General features: G+C 40.9%; 1 protein-coding gene across 2 annotated transcripts in view; it reads left to right on the top strand.

Moving 5' to 3' along the window:
• The window catches only part of SMPD3 (sphingomyelin phosphodiesterase 3), a 277,909-nt gene that overhangs the window by 139,485 nt on the left and 120,116 nt on the right, over positions 1 to 18,308 (top strand). The gene's annotated exons all lie outside the window — the stretch shown is intronic.

Below are 18,308 nucleotides of genomic sequence, written 5' to 3'. Positions count from 1 at the left end.
TAAGATAAGTAAATTGTGGCCCAGAGAAGGAAAGTGGGCTGCCCAGAAGCATACCACCTATTAGTGAGAGCGCTTAGCATTTATTGTAAAGTCATTCTGAATTCCCAAACTACCAATCTGTTTTACCCAAATTATCTTTTCCAGCTTAGGAAGAAATTGTTAGAAGTTACAATATTGTATTGACACATATGAGGAGAAAAAGTATGTCTGTATATGAAGCAGCTTGGGAAAAACATTTGATTTTGTTAGCATGTTAGATTTGGCCTGGGATGGGAAATCATTACATTAGAGAATCCACTGGCCTACGAAGCAAGTAATTTCTTTTATAAAAATAAATTTTTATTGATATCTTTTGTTTCTACATCTCCTAAATGTTCCCCTTCCTCATCCCAGAAAACTATTCCATATAACAAAGAATATTTTTAAAAGAAAGAGAAAAAATAACTAATAAAACTGATTCATACATAGAAAAAAATCTAAAAACATATGCAATGTTACACACCCATGGACCTCTCTTCTCTGCAAAGGAATAGACAGAGAGGTCATGGAAAGAGGAACTGTCTTATGTCTGTTTCTTAGGGTCATGATTGTTCTTTCTAATTTTGCAATGTCCATTTTCAATTATTTTGTGGTGGTTGTTCTTTCCATTTACAATGCTGAAAACAAGTCCTTTCAAGTGCCTTTCTTGATCTAGGATTGTAGAACTAGAAGGGCCTTAAAGATTATCTAAAGGGAGCAGCTAGGTGGCACAGTGGATAAAGCACCTTCCCTGGATTCAGGATGACCTGAGTACAAATTTAACCTCAGACACTTGACACTAGCTGTGTGACTCTGGGCAAGTCACTTAACTCTCATTTCCCCGCCCCCCCCAAAAAAAATTTAAATTAAAAGTATCTAATGTAAGCCTATCCCTTTGCAGATGAAAAACTTTGAAACCCAGACAGGTAAACTGACTTGTCCCAGGTAACACAGGTAGCTAGGAGCAGTGTCATGATTCACGCTCAGGTCTTCTAAGTACAAGTCCACTTTCTACTAGACTACATGTCCTCCTGCTTCTTATACTGGCTTGGAGAAGGAAGAGGCGGAAGGGAAGCGGAGCAGAGGTTGCTAAATTGCTTTTCCTGGTACGCATTTTCCCCTTTCCTATTGAGAATGGTGGTTGTTAAGACACTCACCTGGATATGACTACATCTCGCATGGAGTTAAACTTGGCAAAGACCAAAAGGGCACAGCCCATTATCACTAGAGCCCTTCAATCCCATTATTAAATGAATGAATTTCATATTTTGGGGGGAAGCGGGGCAATGAGGGTTAAGTGACTTTTCCAAGGTCACACAGCTAGTAAGTGTCAAGTGTCCGAGGCCGGATTTGAACTCAGGTACTCCTGAATCCAGGGCCAGTGCTCTATCCACTGCGTCACCTAGCTGCCCATGAATTTCATATTTTTGATGGAAAAACTTTGACTTTTTCTAACCTATTGGAATAATATTAGTATGTTAAATATCTGAGAGGAATGAAAGGACAATGAAGAGAAAAAAGAAAAATGAAATGAATGTTAAAATGACAAGTTTCCATCAGAAAGCCAAGTTGTTAAAGGTCATCAATAATCATTCTCCTCTTCGTTTTACTATATTTGTTCAGCATTCTGTTATTCGTATCCAGATATAACACCATATAAACTCAGCACACTGAGTTGAGTGAGGGTGATAAGAATTTAGATAAGGAAAAAGGAGAGCTTTGCAAAATTGGTAGAACTTTGCAGAAATCTGGACTGGGTACGTTGTGTAGCAAATCTAGCCCAAATGAAATATATTTAACTTTGACAGGTGGTCTGATAAAAATTCAACAGTTGAGCCCAGAAAAAGATTATGAGCAAAACCAGTTTCAAAATGTGAATGTGGAGCTCAGTGCAAAAAGTTTTTAACTCCACTCCCACCCCACCACCATTGGCAAAAAACTCAACATGTCTGGTAACATCCCTCATTTGGAAAATATGTAAATTCAAATATAATTGCCCCCTCACCATGGTTGTGTTATTCTAGCTTTGCATTTCCTGTCTGGTTCCAACATGTATAAATGAGTAATGAATTATCAGACTGAAAGTGACGCCCAGACATCTTCTGTTGTGACCAAATCAAAGATGGAGTTGCTTAAATCGGGTTGTCTTATTGATGGCTGCGTGTGTGGGGGGCGGTGTTTTAAGGGCTCTGTTGTTCATGAATATTTTGTTTCACATTCATTTATTTTCCATTTTGGGGGGAAGCACATATAAACTCCAATGAGGTGTTTCCAGCCTCTCCCTGTTTAAAAATAATAAGTATTTATTTCAATTATTTAAAATAATGCATTTTATTTTTTAAAATAATGATTTCTTGTATTGACTTGCAACCTCTTGCTTCCTTTCTCCCCCTACTAACACAGCCAATTTTGAAAAGAAAGTTTAAACAAATGTAACAAATAGAAAAGCTGAGTTCCTGCTGCAATCCACTTGGGTCCATTGTTTTCCTACTTTCTCTTCTGCAGGTGTGCTCCCTCCTTACCCATCTCCCCTCTTCTTAGTCACAATCCCCTAAAAGGTTGTAATCTCCAAGCAATCCACATGCACAACAGCACGAAAGAATTCTGAACTACAAACACTTTACAGTTGGGATGAATTACAAGCAGTCTCATTAGTCAGTCAGTTTGGCAAGGGTTGAAAATGTTAGACATTCTCCTCCAGGAATTCCTGGTGGTGATTCCCCTTTCCAGTCTTCAGACCCCTCGTGTAAGCCCCAATCGTTGGACTTCCACCATGTTCTTGTCAGTGCACGCTAGTGTATTCTTCTTCTAATCTGAATCTTCTCGACCCAAGTCTTTTCCTTCTCTGGGCCTCACTCAGGTTCAATCCTTTAATCATCTGCTTGAAACTGTTGTGTTGGCGACCCTCCTTTCCAGTAAAGTAATCTCTGTACCTTGGGCTCTCCAACTGGCCTTTATTAGCCTTAGTTGAGCACCCTTTGGTGTTGAATAAGTATTGTCGTCTAGTTTTCTTTCTCCATTCCCCGTCCTTGAGTTTCAGTTAGATTGATTAGCCCCAGTGTCTCCCCTGTGGTTCCAACAGTTCTTAACTATGTTCTGGCTCTTACGCTATCTTCCACACCCCTCTCAACCTGTCTAGGTCAAGCAATAAGCATTTATTAATCAACCAGTAAATAAACATTCATTAAGCACCTACTGTGTGCTATGCAAGGAACTGAAGATACAAAGTCAAAAATGAAACAGCCCCTGCCCTCAAGAAGCTTTCATTCTGAATTTTACATGTATTGTACCCCCAGTGTTCAGCACAGTTTGAGGCACATAGGGTTTAATAAAGGCTTGTTTCCTTCCTGCTAGGAAGGGGCGATAACGTGCACCTACATAAGCTGGTGCAAAAGGAATACAAGGTATTCACAAATAAGTCTTTGCAGTGTTCCTGTTGTAGATCCACAATCAGTGGGTACACTTTCTAGGACTTTACTTGTCAAGTGTCACATAGGAAGGCAGTTTGACATTTGAACATGGCATGTAGACTGTCAGTCACCCTCTCTCCCAGACATGCTTTTTCCAATTATAAGGAAGATAACTTACAAATGTATTAACGAGACATGTCTTCTGTTTATTCGAGACATGTCTGTGCCTCATTAGACAGCTACAGGACATCTGGAGAAAAGACACTGAATATGGTGACATTTGGAGCCACTTAATAGGTTGCATTTGGCTTGGTGAGCTCTGTGGAGTCTGATAAGAATCTTGAAATCAAAGCATATTAGTGCCAAAAGACATCTCACATACATACACACACATGCACATGTGCACACACACACACACGTGCTCATTTTATAGAAGAAGAAACTGAGGACAAGAGAGGTGAAATGACCCACCATAGGTTGAATAGTTGGTGTCAGAGCTTTGACTAGAGCTCAGATTGCCTGCCCCCCAGGCACTGTGCCTTGCAATTCTAGGACCAAGAGGTGATCTAGACCCAACAGTTAGAATTACATAAGGCATAGATAATATGGCCAATCCATATTGATTTTACAATCAGAATTCTTTATTAAAATACCAGAATTTTAGGGGCAGCTAGGTGGCGCAGTGGATAGAGCATCGGCCCTGGATTCAGGAGGACCTGAGTTCAAATCCAGCCTCAGACACTTGACACTTATTAGCTGTGTGACCCTGGGCAAGTCACTTAACCCCAACTGCCTCACCAAAAAAAAAAAAAAAATACCAGGATTTTAGTAAATAAAATTATTAAGGATAAAGCACCAGCCCTGGATTCAGGAGTACCTGAGTTCAAATCCAGCCTCAGACACTTGACACTTACTAGCTGTGTGACCCTGGGCAAGTCCCTTAACCCCCATGGCCCTGCAAAAAAAAAAAATTATTAAAATATCAGCAATTCCCAAACAATTCCACAGAAACCTGATGCTCTAAGCAAGAGGAAAAGGGGGTTTGTGAGAGAACTTCAATGTTGCTGATGCATTTCTTCTAAAATTATTCATGTATTCAAAATATGAATTATGAGCAGCAGTTTTCCAATATGTTTATTTATTTATTTATTTAGATTTTTTTTTTTTTGGTGAGGCAATTGGGGTTAAGTGACTTGCCCAGGGTCACACAGCTAGTGTCAAAGGTCTGAGGTCAGATTTGAATTCAGAGCCGGTGCTCTATCCACTGCACCACCTAGCTGCCCCAGCAGTTTTCCAATATGAACATAATCTTTGTTTCCTCTGTTCTGCTACTAAATTTTCATAATGCCCATTTCTTTTTTTTTTTAATTTTTTTTTAGTGAGGCAATTGGGGTTAAGTGACTTGCCCAGGGTCACACAGCTAGTAAGTGTTAAGTGTCTGAGGCCAGATTTGAACTCAGGTACTCCTGACTCCAGGGCCAGTGCTCTATCCACTGAGCCATCTAGCTGTCCCCCATAATGCCCATTTCTTAATCCTAGATTATTTTGGACCCCACCAATATGTTTCAAGCCCCAAAGTATTTGATGCCAAATTAGTTTGGGAAATGCTAACATCAATGATTAAGAAACTTGGCTACTGTTGTTTTATGTGACATTAAAGAAAGATACCCCATGGAGTAGGTTCCAAGATATATCACCTAAGTACAATATGGCACCTTCTTTTATTAGGCATCAACTTTTACCATTCACTACTTAATTCTAGCTTTGCTTTCTTTTTTTGTTTTGTTTTGTTTTTGTTTTTGTTTTTTTTAGTGAGACAATTGGGGTTAAGTGACTTGCCCAGGGTCACACAGCTAGTAAGTGTGTGTTAAGTGTCTGAGGCCGCATTTGAACTCAGGTCCTCCTGACTCCAGGGCCGGTGCTCTATCCACTGCGCCACCTAGCTGCCCCCCTAGCTTTGCTTTCTAAACCAAAATAGTTGTTCCTCTTGAGTTAGAAACTTCCCAGGATTTGTAGTATTTCTGTACCCAAGCAATGGCATGACTTAGACTAGAAGCACGCCCACTCATTGTGCATCCTTGTGGCACCAACTGATCTGGTTGTCAGTGTTGTGCAGGTAAAGGGGCCTTCCTTTAAAGCCAGAGACTCTGGGTTCAAGTGTCTGTCCTGTGTTACCTCAGGCAAGTTACTTCATTGGCCTCGTCTCCCTCACACATAAAATAAGGGGTTTGGGCTAAAGCAGAGGGGTTGAATTTACTGTCCTGTGGTTGCAATGCTCCCTAGTATAACCTGAACGAGGTTAAAAATGTATTTGGGAAATGTTTAACAAAGTAAACAAAAATGTAATACAACATAGATAATGTCAACTTGTAGTTTTCAAGGCCAACAGGCAGCCTGTAGAGCTGTTTTTATTTGAGATCGACAATAATTAACTGTTGTTGATGATGATGATAGTAGTGGACAGGGTTAAGTGACTTGCCCAGGGTCACACAGCTAGTACAAGTCTCAGGCTAAATTTTAATTCAGGTCTTTCTTACTCCAGGCTGAGTACTCTATCCACTGCTCCACCTAGCTGCCCCTATAGGATCTCTTAGCTCACCACTAGATACAGTACTTCTAATTTATCCTCTATATAGCTTGCTTGTACACAGTTGTCTGCATGTTGTCTCCGCCATTTAACTGTGCATGCCTTCTGTCACGGCAAGTCCCTTAACCTCTGTTTGACTCATTTTCCTTACCTATAAAATGGGGATTTTACATCTGTCTCACAGGGCTGTCATGATGATCAGATGAGATAATATTTGTAAACCACTTGACACATGGTAGACACTATATAAATGCTTATCCCCCTCCCCGAGGTGTTTAATAAATGTTTATTATATGATCTTTAACAACATTTGTAAACACCTACTATGTGTAAGATACTGTGCTAAGTGCTGGGGGTACAAAGACAAAGCAATCCCTGCCCTCGAGCAGTTTACAATCTACTCGCTAAAGACAAAAGGTTATTTGTTGTTTCATAAATAACTGCTTTATGATCCATGTGGAAAAACAGTCCCAACTACAAACCAGTAGACAAGACATGTCTTACTCCAGAAAAAACTTGATCACTCAGAGAACCATAAGGATGAGGTGAAAAATGTGAACATTTTCATTCAGCGAAGCCTTCTATCTCCTGCAGTAGTCAGAGAGGATTCAGCACCCACTGCTGTCTTTAATCACCTGTCAGATGTCGACAAAGGGAAGCCCCTGCATGGGCTCCTACACTAGGAATTTTCCCCCACCCTAGTATTTTGAAGTTTCCTCTGTATTAGTGCAGTTTCTAGTCTGTAAAAACAAAGGTGTGGCCTACGGGAGATCCAAGATCCCGTGGAACTCCCAATGTCCTCTGAGCTAATAATACACAGCCTTCATTCAATAGCTTCTTTGCCAAGCCCATAGTTTGACCATCTGCTTTTTGTTGGCAGAAAGGGTGTGGTTCTTTTTGTTCTTTGGAAAGCTCCATTTGAACATAACCAAACAGGTCTCCCAAAGAGCCGCCCTGTATCACATTCATATTTATCAATAATAATATGATATATCTCAAATCCAGTTTTGCCAAGGGATTAAATTGCTTCCTAAAGGCTAGCTAAATTCAGGGGTACATGAAATCTTTCAGTTCTTTAAATACCCATCTTCAATATTATCTAAATGGCCTAAAAATGTTAATGGATCTGGACCAGTAATATGAGTGGCTTATCCAGGACAATATGAGCATAATGTACTTTGTTTTTCACCTCTCTGATGTGTTTGTCATGTAACAGTATGCATTATAGTTGAAGCCTGACTGTCAGAAAGATGGTCCAGGTTCTATCTTGGGAGCCTCCCTTTAATAATAATCTCTCATTCATTTTGCCCTGACCCACAATTGCCCCAGGGAATAACAGATTCTAGCTTATACCTCTCAAAAATGACAGTCCCCTGCAAGCATTCAGGCTAACAAAAGCTTTAAATATAAAATAGGTCTAGAAAGAACAAAAAAAGACTCTCTTCCAAGCCACATTAGCAAGACAATAGTTACAACACCCATTAGGCCATTTCTTTTCTTATCTCTCCAACCCAACTCCTTGGTCCCTGAAAAACCTCACAGTCTAGTACTTAATGATATCCCTATAATGTGGCGAGAATCAAGCTTCAGTGAAGGAACAGAAGCTACATCTCACTACTTGCTGCCTTCTCTCTGGATTCTCCTCCCCTCCCTCCATCACATTCCATCACTCCCATCTCTTCTCAGTCCCACACAAAACTAGCAGTAATCATGACTGCTGAAGCTATTGGCCTATCGCAGGATCTTCCCCTCAAATGTGTTTACCTCCCTCAGCCATCTTTGCCTTCCTTGGAGTCACCCTCACCCAAAAGCTCCATCCTCTTCTTTCTATTGTGCGCAAGCCTCTGGTGTGCTCCCATCCCATATCGGGATGTGGGAGCATCTTTACAGTTTGAGGGTTTGAGTTAATCAAATCCTTTTGGCGTGGATCTTTTCAGCAAATGCCCGTATGTAGTGATCTGTGTTTCTGTTTTACCCAATAGAACAGGAACTGTGTCTTAGCTCAACTTTGGATTTCCCTCAGCACCTAGCACAGTGTTGTGCATGCAGTAGACACTTAATAAATGTTTGTCAAATGAATCACTTAATGCATTCACACATAAATGAATGAGAAGTTCTCTTTCTTGCCCAAACCACAACATCAAGAGGCTCACACACGTTGGACATCTTGATTTTTGTTTCAAATCAGAGTACATGACTACTGCAGCTCACAAAGGAATAGAAAGGGGGCAGCTAGGTGGCGCAGTGGATAGAGCACCAGCCCTGGAGTCAGGAGGACCTGAGTTCAAATGCAACCTCAGACACTTAACGCTTACTAGCTGTGTGAGTAGGCAAGTCACTTAACCCCAATTACCTCACCAAAAAATTAAAAAATAAAAAGGAATAGAAAGGTAACCAGTTACTCTGGTTGCTTTCCTCTTCTTGGTCTGTAAAAACCTTTTTTAAAGGATCTCTTTGGCTTTCATTAGAAAATGGATGTCCCTCATGCTCAGAGAACCAGCATCCCCTTCCAAGCTGTGATTCCTGCCCACAGCAGGACCTAATGTTGGCATCTCATTAGAGAGAACTCGTTTCCCCAGCCTCTGACAGCGAAAGCTTTTTAGACACCCAGAGGTAGCTGACACATGCTAAACACACTAGGGGAGAGAAATTGAACTTTAAAGGCAGTTGACAATCAGGTGACAAGCCTAAGAAAAATCTCCAGCGTCCTGGGGATGAGAAGGACAGCCACAAGGCAGTCAATTGTCTATCTATATGTTGGCAGCAAAGTCTGGAAGTGGATTAACGGAACCCAATCCCTCTTCCTTGCCTTCCATACTGAATTGGTCATCAATAAGAGTGAGATTACTTAATAAGAATAAACCCTCACACAGTCACTTTGTAAAAATAGGAAAGGGTGGGGCAACTAGGTGGTGCAGTGGATAGAGCACCAGCCCTGGATTTAGGAGGATCTGAGTTCAAATCTGGCCTCAGACACTTGACACTGAATAGCTGTGTGACCCTGGGCAAGTCGCTTAACCCTCATTGCCCTGCAAAAAAAAAAAAAAGAAAGAAAGAAAGAAAGAAAGGGGAAAAAAGGGTTTGGGGAATAGTGTGGCCTTTTAGACAGTTGAGATACTGAGTGTTTGGTTTCTCTTCTAGAGTAAGGTACCTATTTAAATAAGAAGGTATTCAACATTTGTCTATGTCCACAAATGTTAAACATTGGCCGTGTTTCTAGTGGAAAATTTTCATTTCATAGAAAAGGACACTGAGGTCTAGGCAGGTAAAATGTAGCAAGCCCCTAGACTCCAAATCCAGTGTTCTTTTTGCTATGTTAGGGTGTCTCATCCTCATATCTAAATGTGCCTTTGAATAACTTGAAATTTCTTGAAGAGAGGAATCATTTAATTTTCACATCCCTGGCACAATGTTTTTTTTGTTTTTTTTTTATTATTATTATTATTATTTTTTAGTGAGGCAATTGGGGTTAAGTGACTTGCCCAGGGTCACACAGCTAGCATGTGTTAAGTGTCTGAGGCCGGATTTGAACTCAGGTACTCCTGACTCCAAGGCCAGTGCTCTATCCACTGCGCCATCTAGCTGCCCTCCTGGCACAATGTTTTATACACAGCCAGCTCTAAACTCTGTGATCCAAATGAACCTTTGCACGCACACGCGCGCGCGCGCGCACACACACACACACATTATATTCATGTATATGTGAAGGTATACATATATAGATATATATACATATATATCTATATATGTTCATACGTACAAACATGCAGATAGGGAATCTAGGTGGTGGTACAGTGGATGGAGCGCCAGGCCTGGAGTCAGGAAGACTCATCTTCCTGAGTTCAAATTTGTCCTCAGACACTACTGGCTGTGTGACCCCAGGAAAGTCGCTTAACCCTATTTGCCTCAGTTTCCTCATCCATATAAAAAAATGAGCTAGAGAAGGAAATGATAAACCACTCCAATATCTCTGCCAAGAAAACCCCACATGGGATCATGAAGAGTTGGACACAACTGAAATCACTAAACAAAAATATGTGCATATATAAATACATATAATAAAAGACAATTATTACTAGCCCCGTGGGGTGTTTATTTTCTCATCAATGAGATTCTTCTAAATGGAAAATGAAAATTATCGAACATGAAGTGAAGATATTGCAGCTTTAGGACCAAATTAAGTTGTGTTTCAAACCCCAGAAAGCACCTTATGAAAGGATGATTCAAGTGTGCTCTATGTCCAGTTCCACTGTCTTATCCTTTCCTAATAAAAATGAATGTAATTCACAAGTAAAACTTCTACAATTGAGCTGTTTTTGAATGAACTACTAACTAACTTTTGAAAAGGAAAGTCTACCATAGCCAATGACAGAGACACTCTCTCTAAACCTAATGAATTTTGTAGCTCTCTCTGATCCTTTTTCCCACATTACATGCATAACCTACGTTGTTTCCTGATCTCTCTTCCTGTCCTTGATGTATTTGACTGACCAGTGCTAGAAGCAAGATCAGTACAATTAAATCCTAGGTAACACAAGCCATTCAGCTGTCACAACTCAAGGATTTTTCTCTCATCAGTCCAGGCATTGTAGCCTAGAAACTTCTTAGAAGTCAAATCACGCTTTAAGGATCAAAGGGGAAAAAAATATTAAAAAGCAAGAAAAGGATCATTGCTCTCATTTTATACAACTTCTTTTGTGTGCGTGTTTAATTCTCTAGGATTGTAATGCTTGCTTGATGCTGGGAATTGGTCTTTTTGAAGTAAATCTTTCTCTGCTCTCAGCAAGTTATTTGGGGAATTTGCATCTTACAAGGTGAATATCAGGAATCTTCCACTAAAGCCCTGTGCTAATGCTTCTTCATGGCATGGAAGAGTCCCTAGTTTCTCAAAAGCCAGGCCTTTGACCCTGTAATCCTAATCAGCTTTCATACATATATATATGTGTGTGTGTGTGTGTGTTAGACATGTAAGTACATATGTGTATATATGTATGTGTGCATATATAAATACATAAAATTAAAAGAATTCGTATTGGCTCTATGGATTTGCCCATCCCTAGAGAAAAATCTCTGCAGGACAAATTCCTTACCAAGCTGGAAAGACTTCTGGTACTTCCCTGGCAATAGACTTTGTCTCTCTCCCCTTGGGGAAGTTCGAAGGCAGCTCCTTGGGACAGGAACTGGTTTCGCTTAATTTGTATCCCCAGCACTTAGCACAGTGCTTGACACATAGTAAGCCCTTAATAAATGTTTGCTGGTTGATTGACTGATTGATTAATTAACATCAGTCAATGACGCATTTAGCCCAGTTGAGAGAGTCACCGATGGCATACCAGACCATCACCAATGGCATAGTGTCTTTTGGCCACAGAAACTTCTTCAAGCCTATTCAATCCTCTGTGGCTTAGTAGAGTAAGCATCCATATGATGAAATCATAACTTCAAAGGGTCAGGGTTTTGTTTGGTTGGTTTTGGTTTTTTGCAGGGCAATAAGGGTTAACTGACTTGCCCAGCGTCACACAGATAGTGTCAAGTGTCTGAGGCCGGATTTGAACTCTGGTCCTCCTGAATCTAGGTCTGGTGCTTTGTTCAAGGGTCAGAGTTTTAAAGGAAAAAAATCCCATGAAATATTTTCATTAGCCAGTCTTTCAACAAGTTTTTATTCAGTATCTGCAATAAACCAAACACTGTGCTGGAGTCTAAGAGGGATACATATTGTAAAGTAAATTAATACACGAGAATGGGATTTCATTCAAAAACAATTTTATACACCTACTAAGCACAAATCCCAGGGTTCTAGGGCAAAGGCAAAGAGAAGGGAGAGATAAGGGTAATTAAGATAGGTTATTGCCCTGTAGAGATCACAGTCCTGCAGAGGTAACAGAATACACATAACACAAATAAATATTGCTATGCAATAAGTAGAGTGTGTGCAGAATAGACCGTAGGAACAGAAGAGGTTCAAAGTTCTGCATTAGATCCTATGACAAGAAAGATTTCTTCCAGTGAGGGAGTTGGAGGGCTGAGTAAAAGCTTGGGAGAAGAAGCAGCTTTTGAACTGGACTTTGAAGGCTGGGTAAGCAAGCTTTCAAACAGCAGAGATGGGAGAGGTCGGAACTTCCAGACACACAGAATGAAGTGACCAAAAGACATAGGAGGTATGTCTAGTGTCCAGGATAACTAGTCATTCGATGTATGTGGATCACAATACTCTAGAAGCGGGGGTCTGAAATACCAGGCTAGCGATTGAGCTATATAACTCAAGGTCTTGAGCAGAGTGGCCTGATCAGCTCTGCCCATGAGGAAGATTACTCTGGTCCTGTAAAGGATAGATTAAATGGGAGAGCAATTGGAATAAGGAAAAGCTATACAGAAAGGCTTGATTGTATTGGATGGCAGTCTGTGCCAGTTCAGTCACCATTTGAAGAGAAAGGAGGGTTCGATAGAGGAATATCGTCAAAACAGAATGGATAGCAAATCCGGCCTCAGACACTTAACACTTACTAGCTGTGTGACCTGGGCAAGTCACTTAACCCTAATTGCCTCACTAAAAAAAAAAAAAAAAACAGAATGGATAGGATTTAGGAATTGACTAATTCCTGAAGGAGTTGACTAACAGGGTAAGAGGGGAGAAAGAGGGAAAGGCTAAGATAAAACAACTGAGGTTTCAGGCTTGGATGATTGAGTGAATGGAAATCTCCTTGAATCAATGGCTATGGGCCAAGCTCACTGACAAATTTAGGTAAATCAGAGGGATAAGGTTTTGTGTTGATACTGCTGCGATTGGTGCTATTATCGTTAGTGGTGGTCTTTTATGGGGAGAAGGTAAGTTCTATTGGGAACTAGATGTCTTCTAAGGTCCCATCCAGCTCCTGGGATCCATGATTCTATATCCCCCTCAACATGGCTGAGAAACTGGTTGGGGTGGATAAGACCAACCCACATGAAGCAATTCATTAACTGTTATATTATGTGACAGAGATTAAAAGTACTAAGAGAGTTTGAAGATGGCAAAGATCAGTGAGGAGCAATTAGATAAGGCTTCGTGGAGGAGGGAGACTCTAAACCACATGGATGTGAAAGCCCCAGCTTCTTTCAGGGCTCAGTTCAAGTGCCAAGCCTTTCCCCAAATCACCTTGTGTATATTATATATGTGTGTGTGTGTGTGTGTGTTGTCTTTCCTGGCTAGACTGTAAGCATCTCAGGGACAAGGATTGTTCCACTTTTGTCTTTTTATCCCATGCACACAGTAGGTGCTTAACAAATAATGACTGATTGATTGATTGATTGAGATAGACTGATTGATAGACTGAGAGGAGTGGAGAGGATTATACTTGAGAAAAGCTGCTTGACCAAAGGCTGGAGGGGGGTAGGGGGACAGAAAAGGGAAGGAGAGGGAAAGAGAGTGGGGAATTACCTTATTGCTTGGCCCTCCTGTAGTCCCCTCATTTCCCTCATGCCAGTCTTAATCCTGCCTAGTTCTTAAAGCCCAGCTCCAGTCCCATCTTTTCCATGAAGCCTCCATGAAAAGTCTGACTAAAAAACAGGACTATTTGTGAGAAGCATTTTCTTACATTCTCTCAAATACTGGCCTCTAATTAGTATGTGTTTATACATTTCCTCTCTTCAACTGGATTGTAAACTCCCTAAAGGCAAGACAGATCTCTTACTTCTTTTGTGTCCTTCACAGCAGTGCCTAAAACAAAACTCTCTGGGACAGATGATTCTTATATTCCTTTGGGTTTTTTTTTAATATGTCATGTATTTTATTAACTTGTTTTCTAAAAACCACAAAGAGTATAAAACTTCTGTTCCTTTTTTTTAGCAACAGTGAAAAAAACAAACAATATTTGAAGACACATCACATTTTACTTGTAAATAGAGTCTTGAAAATGAAGCAATTATGCTTATTAGTGCTTACATTTCAATGGATCTATGAGGTGGTTGCTATGGGCACCGAACCTGCTGCTACAGATTGTAACTTATCCCTACCTTCCCATTTTATGACATTTTCAATCATGTCCTTCCATGAATCCTCCAACAAGGACCTACCCAATTCTTACCCGTCCTTTGTAACTACTGACTGGATATTGCCTCAGACAGACTGAGATTTGGGAAAGATCTCGGGTTAAAAAGCCCAGGGTCTCCTACTGCATCTGGGGCAATCACCACTAGTAGTTCTGACCTATGTCTTGGCACTGGACTCAGATGACTCTGGAGGAGTAAGGCTGATGACTTTGCACAGCTCTACACTTCACTGAAGTCCAATTCATTTGCAAGTCAAGACATCACATCCCTGTTATCATTGGTCCCCTTCAAGAATGAAGGACAAACAACAACAACCCAATTCCATGAATACTGACTAAATTTGGTGTAGTACTAAGATGAGAATTGAGGGACCCAGACTGTACTCCAGGTCAGGCCCCAGCGTGCTATGTGACCTTAGACAAGTCATTTCATTTCTCTGGGTCTAGGTTTTCTCATAGGTAAAATGAGGTACTTTGTACTAGGTGAGTTCTAAGGTTCCTTCCAACTCATGATCCTGTGATCTCTAAGGTTCTTCTCAGTTTTCTGAAGTGCTATGATTCTATGAGCTGATTTTAGGAAGATCACTGAACAATTGTATCATTAGAATGAATTAAAGGTAGCACCTGAAGGCATGGAGATGACTGAACGCTTTATTAAAGTAACTCAGATGCTCCCTGCTACCTCATTCAAAGCCCTTCATGACCTGAAGGTAAGGCCCCTACCTCCCTTTCCAGTCTTCTTCCACCTTACATACCACCCTCCCCTTGAAGTCTGCAAGCCAGGGACACTAGCTTGCTTGCCACCCTTTGAACATGACCCTCTATCTCTCAGCTCTGGGTATTTTCTCTGCCTCCTGACTTTTCTGGCTTCCTTTAAGTCCCATCTAAATCCTACCTTCTACAGAAAGCCTTTCCCTAACCCCCCTTCATGCTAGCACCTTCCCTCCATTGATTATCTCCAATTTAATTGGTATGCATCTTGTCTGTATATAGTTGCTTGTAAACTCTCTCCCCCATTAGACTATGAGCTACAAAAAAAGATTGTAAGTTCCTTGATGACAGGGCCTTTATTTTGCCTTTCTTTGTAACCCCAGTGCTTAGCACCGTGCCTGGAAGATAATAGGCCCTTAAGAAATGTTTATTGAGGAGAAAGTCACCAAAGTGATCTGTTCCCCAGCCATATATCCCTCTCTCCTAATAAATCTTTTTGGGGGGGCAGCTAGGTGGCGCAGTGGATAAAGCACCGGCCCTGGATTCAGGAGTACCTGAGTTCAAATCCAGCCTCAGACACTTAACACTTACTAGCTGTGTGACCCTGGGCAAGTCACTTAACCCTAATTGCCTTACCGAAAAATTTAAAAAAAAAAATGAATCTTTTTTTTTATTTTATAAGAAAAAAATGTTTATTGACAGACTGATTCCTCTACAGTGAAATGAGGGGGTTGGATCTTACAGGCCTCTGAGATTTCATCTAGTTTTTAATCTGTGTAAGACTTCAAAAAAGGGGGGAAATAGCATGAGGTGATGGGGCTTATACCCAGGGTGCCAAAGGGTCTAAGGGGCATCTTGAAGGACTTGATGGAGTTCGAGAATTAAGGAGGTAAGAGAAGTCAGAGATGACTCTGAGGAAATAAGAAAATTGGGAAGAAGAAACTCCTGAGGGAAGAAGGGGGTAGTTGGTCATCCTAATGCTAGTTATTTAATGGGCCAAAATAGGACGGAAGCAAAGTGTTTTACAATGCAGTGAAAAGAACATTGGATATAAGACAACGTAGATTCAAGTCCTATTCTAGTCACTGAATAGCTGTGTGACCAACAGCAAACCACTTCAACACTCTGCACATCAGTTCCCTTAGCTGTAAAACAAAGATCATGACACCTACTCACTACTGAGACTGTTGTAAAAGGAGTGCTTGGTAAACCTCGAAGCACTATGGAAATGTGAGCCACTCTTGGCAAATAATCTGCATATTTTGTCAAAGAGATGTATTTTTTCCCTCTCATGCAGGTGTTTTAAGTTGGTTTCTTTTTTCTCCTCCTAATTATATTCATAAGCAATGGGAGCCAGAAGCCCACAAATTCTGTCTTTGTTCTACTACTGATTTCTTTCCTGTGACTGCCTATATAGGTCCATTGTTAAAACTTTCTAAATGTTGGTACCTTTGTGCCCAGCAGTGAATTCCAGTTCCTCGTTTTACAGATGGGGGACGCTGAGGCCCAGAGAAGTTCAATGATTTGTCCAAGGTCAATCAGCATTTGAAACCAGGTCTCCCAACTCCAAATCCAACACTCGAGTCGCGGTGACTTTACTACTGTAAATACCTCCTGTTTCAATTAAGTTAGCCATTCTTCCACATCTTACTAAGATGCCTAGAGAGGTGGCAGCATCCTCTTCCTTAGAGGTCATGGAGTTGAGGCTGGAGGACCATTTGTTGGCTATTTTACAGTGGGGATTCAGGGACAGCTAGGTGGCACTGCAGTGAATAAAGCACCAGCACTGGAGTCAGAAGGACCTGAGTTCAAATCCAGCCTCAGACACTTGACACTTACTAGCTGTGTGACCCTGGGCAAGTCACTTAACCCCAATTGCCTTAAAAAAATTTAAAAATACAGTGGGGATTCCTTCCTTTTATGTCCACTGAGATCCCTTCTGACTCACAGATTCTGTGATGGTCCATTGATTTCACAGGTTTGAGTGAAATTCATACCTTGATGGCCATGGATTTCACAGGTTGGCTTTGATGGCCAACCTTCTAGTAATGAGTTTCTTTACACCTAGCTGAGATTATCCTTACAATCCACTGGGGGCTGATTTGGAAATCTTTACAATTTGGCAGTAAGATCAGCCATAGATTGTGTCCAGCTAAACCAATACTTTCAGATCCTAGAATCACCTCCAAATCACAATAAGTCACTGATGTGGGACTTCAATTGAGGAGTACATTTCTTAATGATTACAAATTTCTAATTATCCTAACAATTGAGATTTTATTGTTCTCTATGCAGAATCTTTTATCCATCTCACAGCTAAGTGGGTCCAAATTTTCCTTTCTGTTCTTTTCAAAGCTAAGGTTAGAACCAAGAATCTCAAGCCTTCCCAAATTGTTCAGGGCTACCGCCTCCCACGATTTCACACCACGGAGAAAACAGGAGGATCCTGTCTCTGGAACAGGCTGGAAGATGATTCTATGGGTACTCTTAGTAGGGCATCTGTGATTCCATATGGGACAGGGAGGTTGCAAAGTCTAAAGCCTCTGTTCTCACTCTCCTCTGTCACAGTCTACTCACAAAGAGTCTTGTGGTCCTAGAGAGGGCCGATGGGTAGAGTTCTATTGTGATTCTCCATTCTGTATAAGCTAATGCCAGACTCAACAAAGAGCCCATAGCAATCCAGAGGCCTTAGAATCAAGGGCAGGCCACCTATTAAATCTGTGGAACTTCTTTCTTTACAAGTTGGTTCCAGACACCCTTTCTAGCCTTACTAATACCTTATTCTCCTTCTCGTTTGTCCTATATGACCCAGCCAAAGTGGCCTTCCTGCTGTTCCTCATCACCCATCTCTGTTCCTTTGCACAGACCTGGAATGCATACCCTCCTGACCTCTACCTCATCAATTCCCTAGTCTCTTTTAAAGTTCAGCTTAAAAGTCACCTTTCCTGATCTCCCTCACCTTCAGCTTTTGACATGCCTTCCACCAAAAATGGTGCATTTATGTATTTACTTTGCATATGCCTAGATGTGTATGTATCATTCCCCACCCCATAGAATGTAACTTCCTTGAGGGCAGGGAATTTCTTTTTTTGGCTTTGGACCTCCATTACTGGGGCACATCGTAGTCTTTTAATAGTTGTTGAGTTGTCCATTGACAGATATTAAGTATCCATTTGGTACGAAGCTTTGCACAAGGAGGAGATAAGAAAAATAAATGAGTGATACCTACCTCCTCAGAAGCTTTGTCCAGTAAAGAAGAATAAACATGTATAGAGATAAGTCCAATTCAACAATCATTTCTTAATCACCTACTGTGTGCAAGACCTGTAGATAGGAAGGAAAATCTTGAATGACTCCTGTCTGTCAAAACTTTCTCACAATCATCCTGGTAAATCGTGCAAGTGTTAAAAAAAATTCCATTTTATTTTATTTTACTCTTAATCCCCATTTTATAGATGAAGAAACAAAGGCTCGGGAAGATTAAGCTGTTCTCCAGAAAGTTCCCCATACCAAGTATTACAGCTGGGATTCAGGCCCCATGTCTTCTGAGCCCCA

Source organism: Dromiciops gliroides, chromosome 2, assembly GCF_019393635.1.
Source record: "Dromiciops gliroides isolate mDroGli1 chromosome 2, mDroGli1.pri, whole genome shotgun sequence".
Lineage (NCBI taxonomy): Eukaryota > Metazoa > Chordata > Mammalia > Microbiotheria > Microbiotheriidae > Dromiciops > Dromiciops gliroides.
This window is presented reverse-complemented; position numbering and strand designations above follow the sequence as displayed.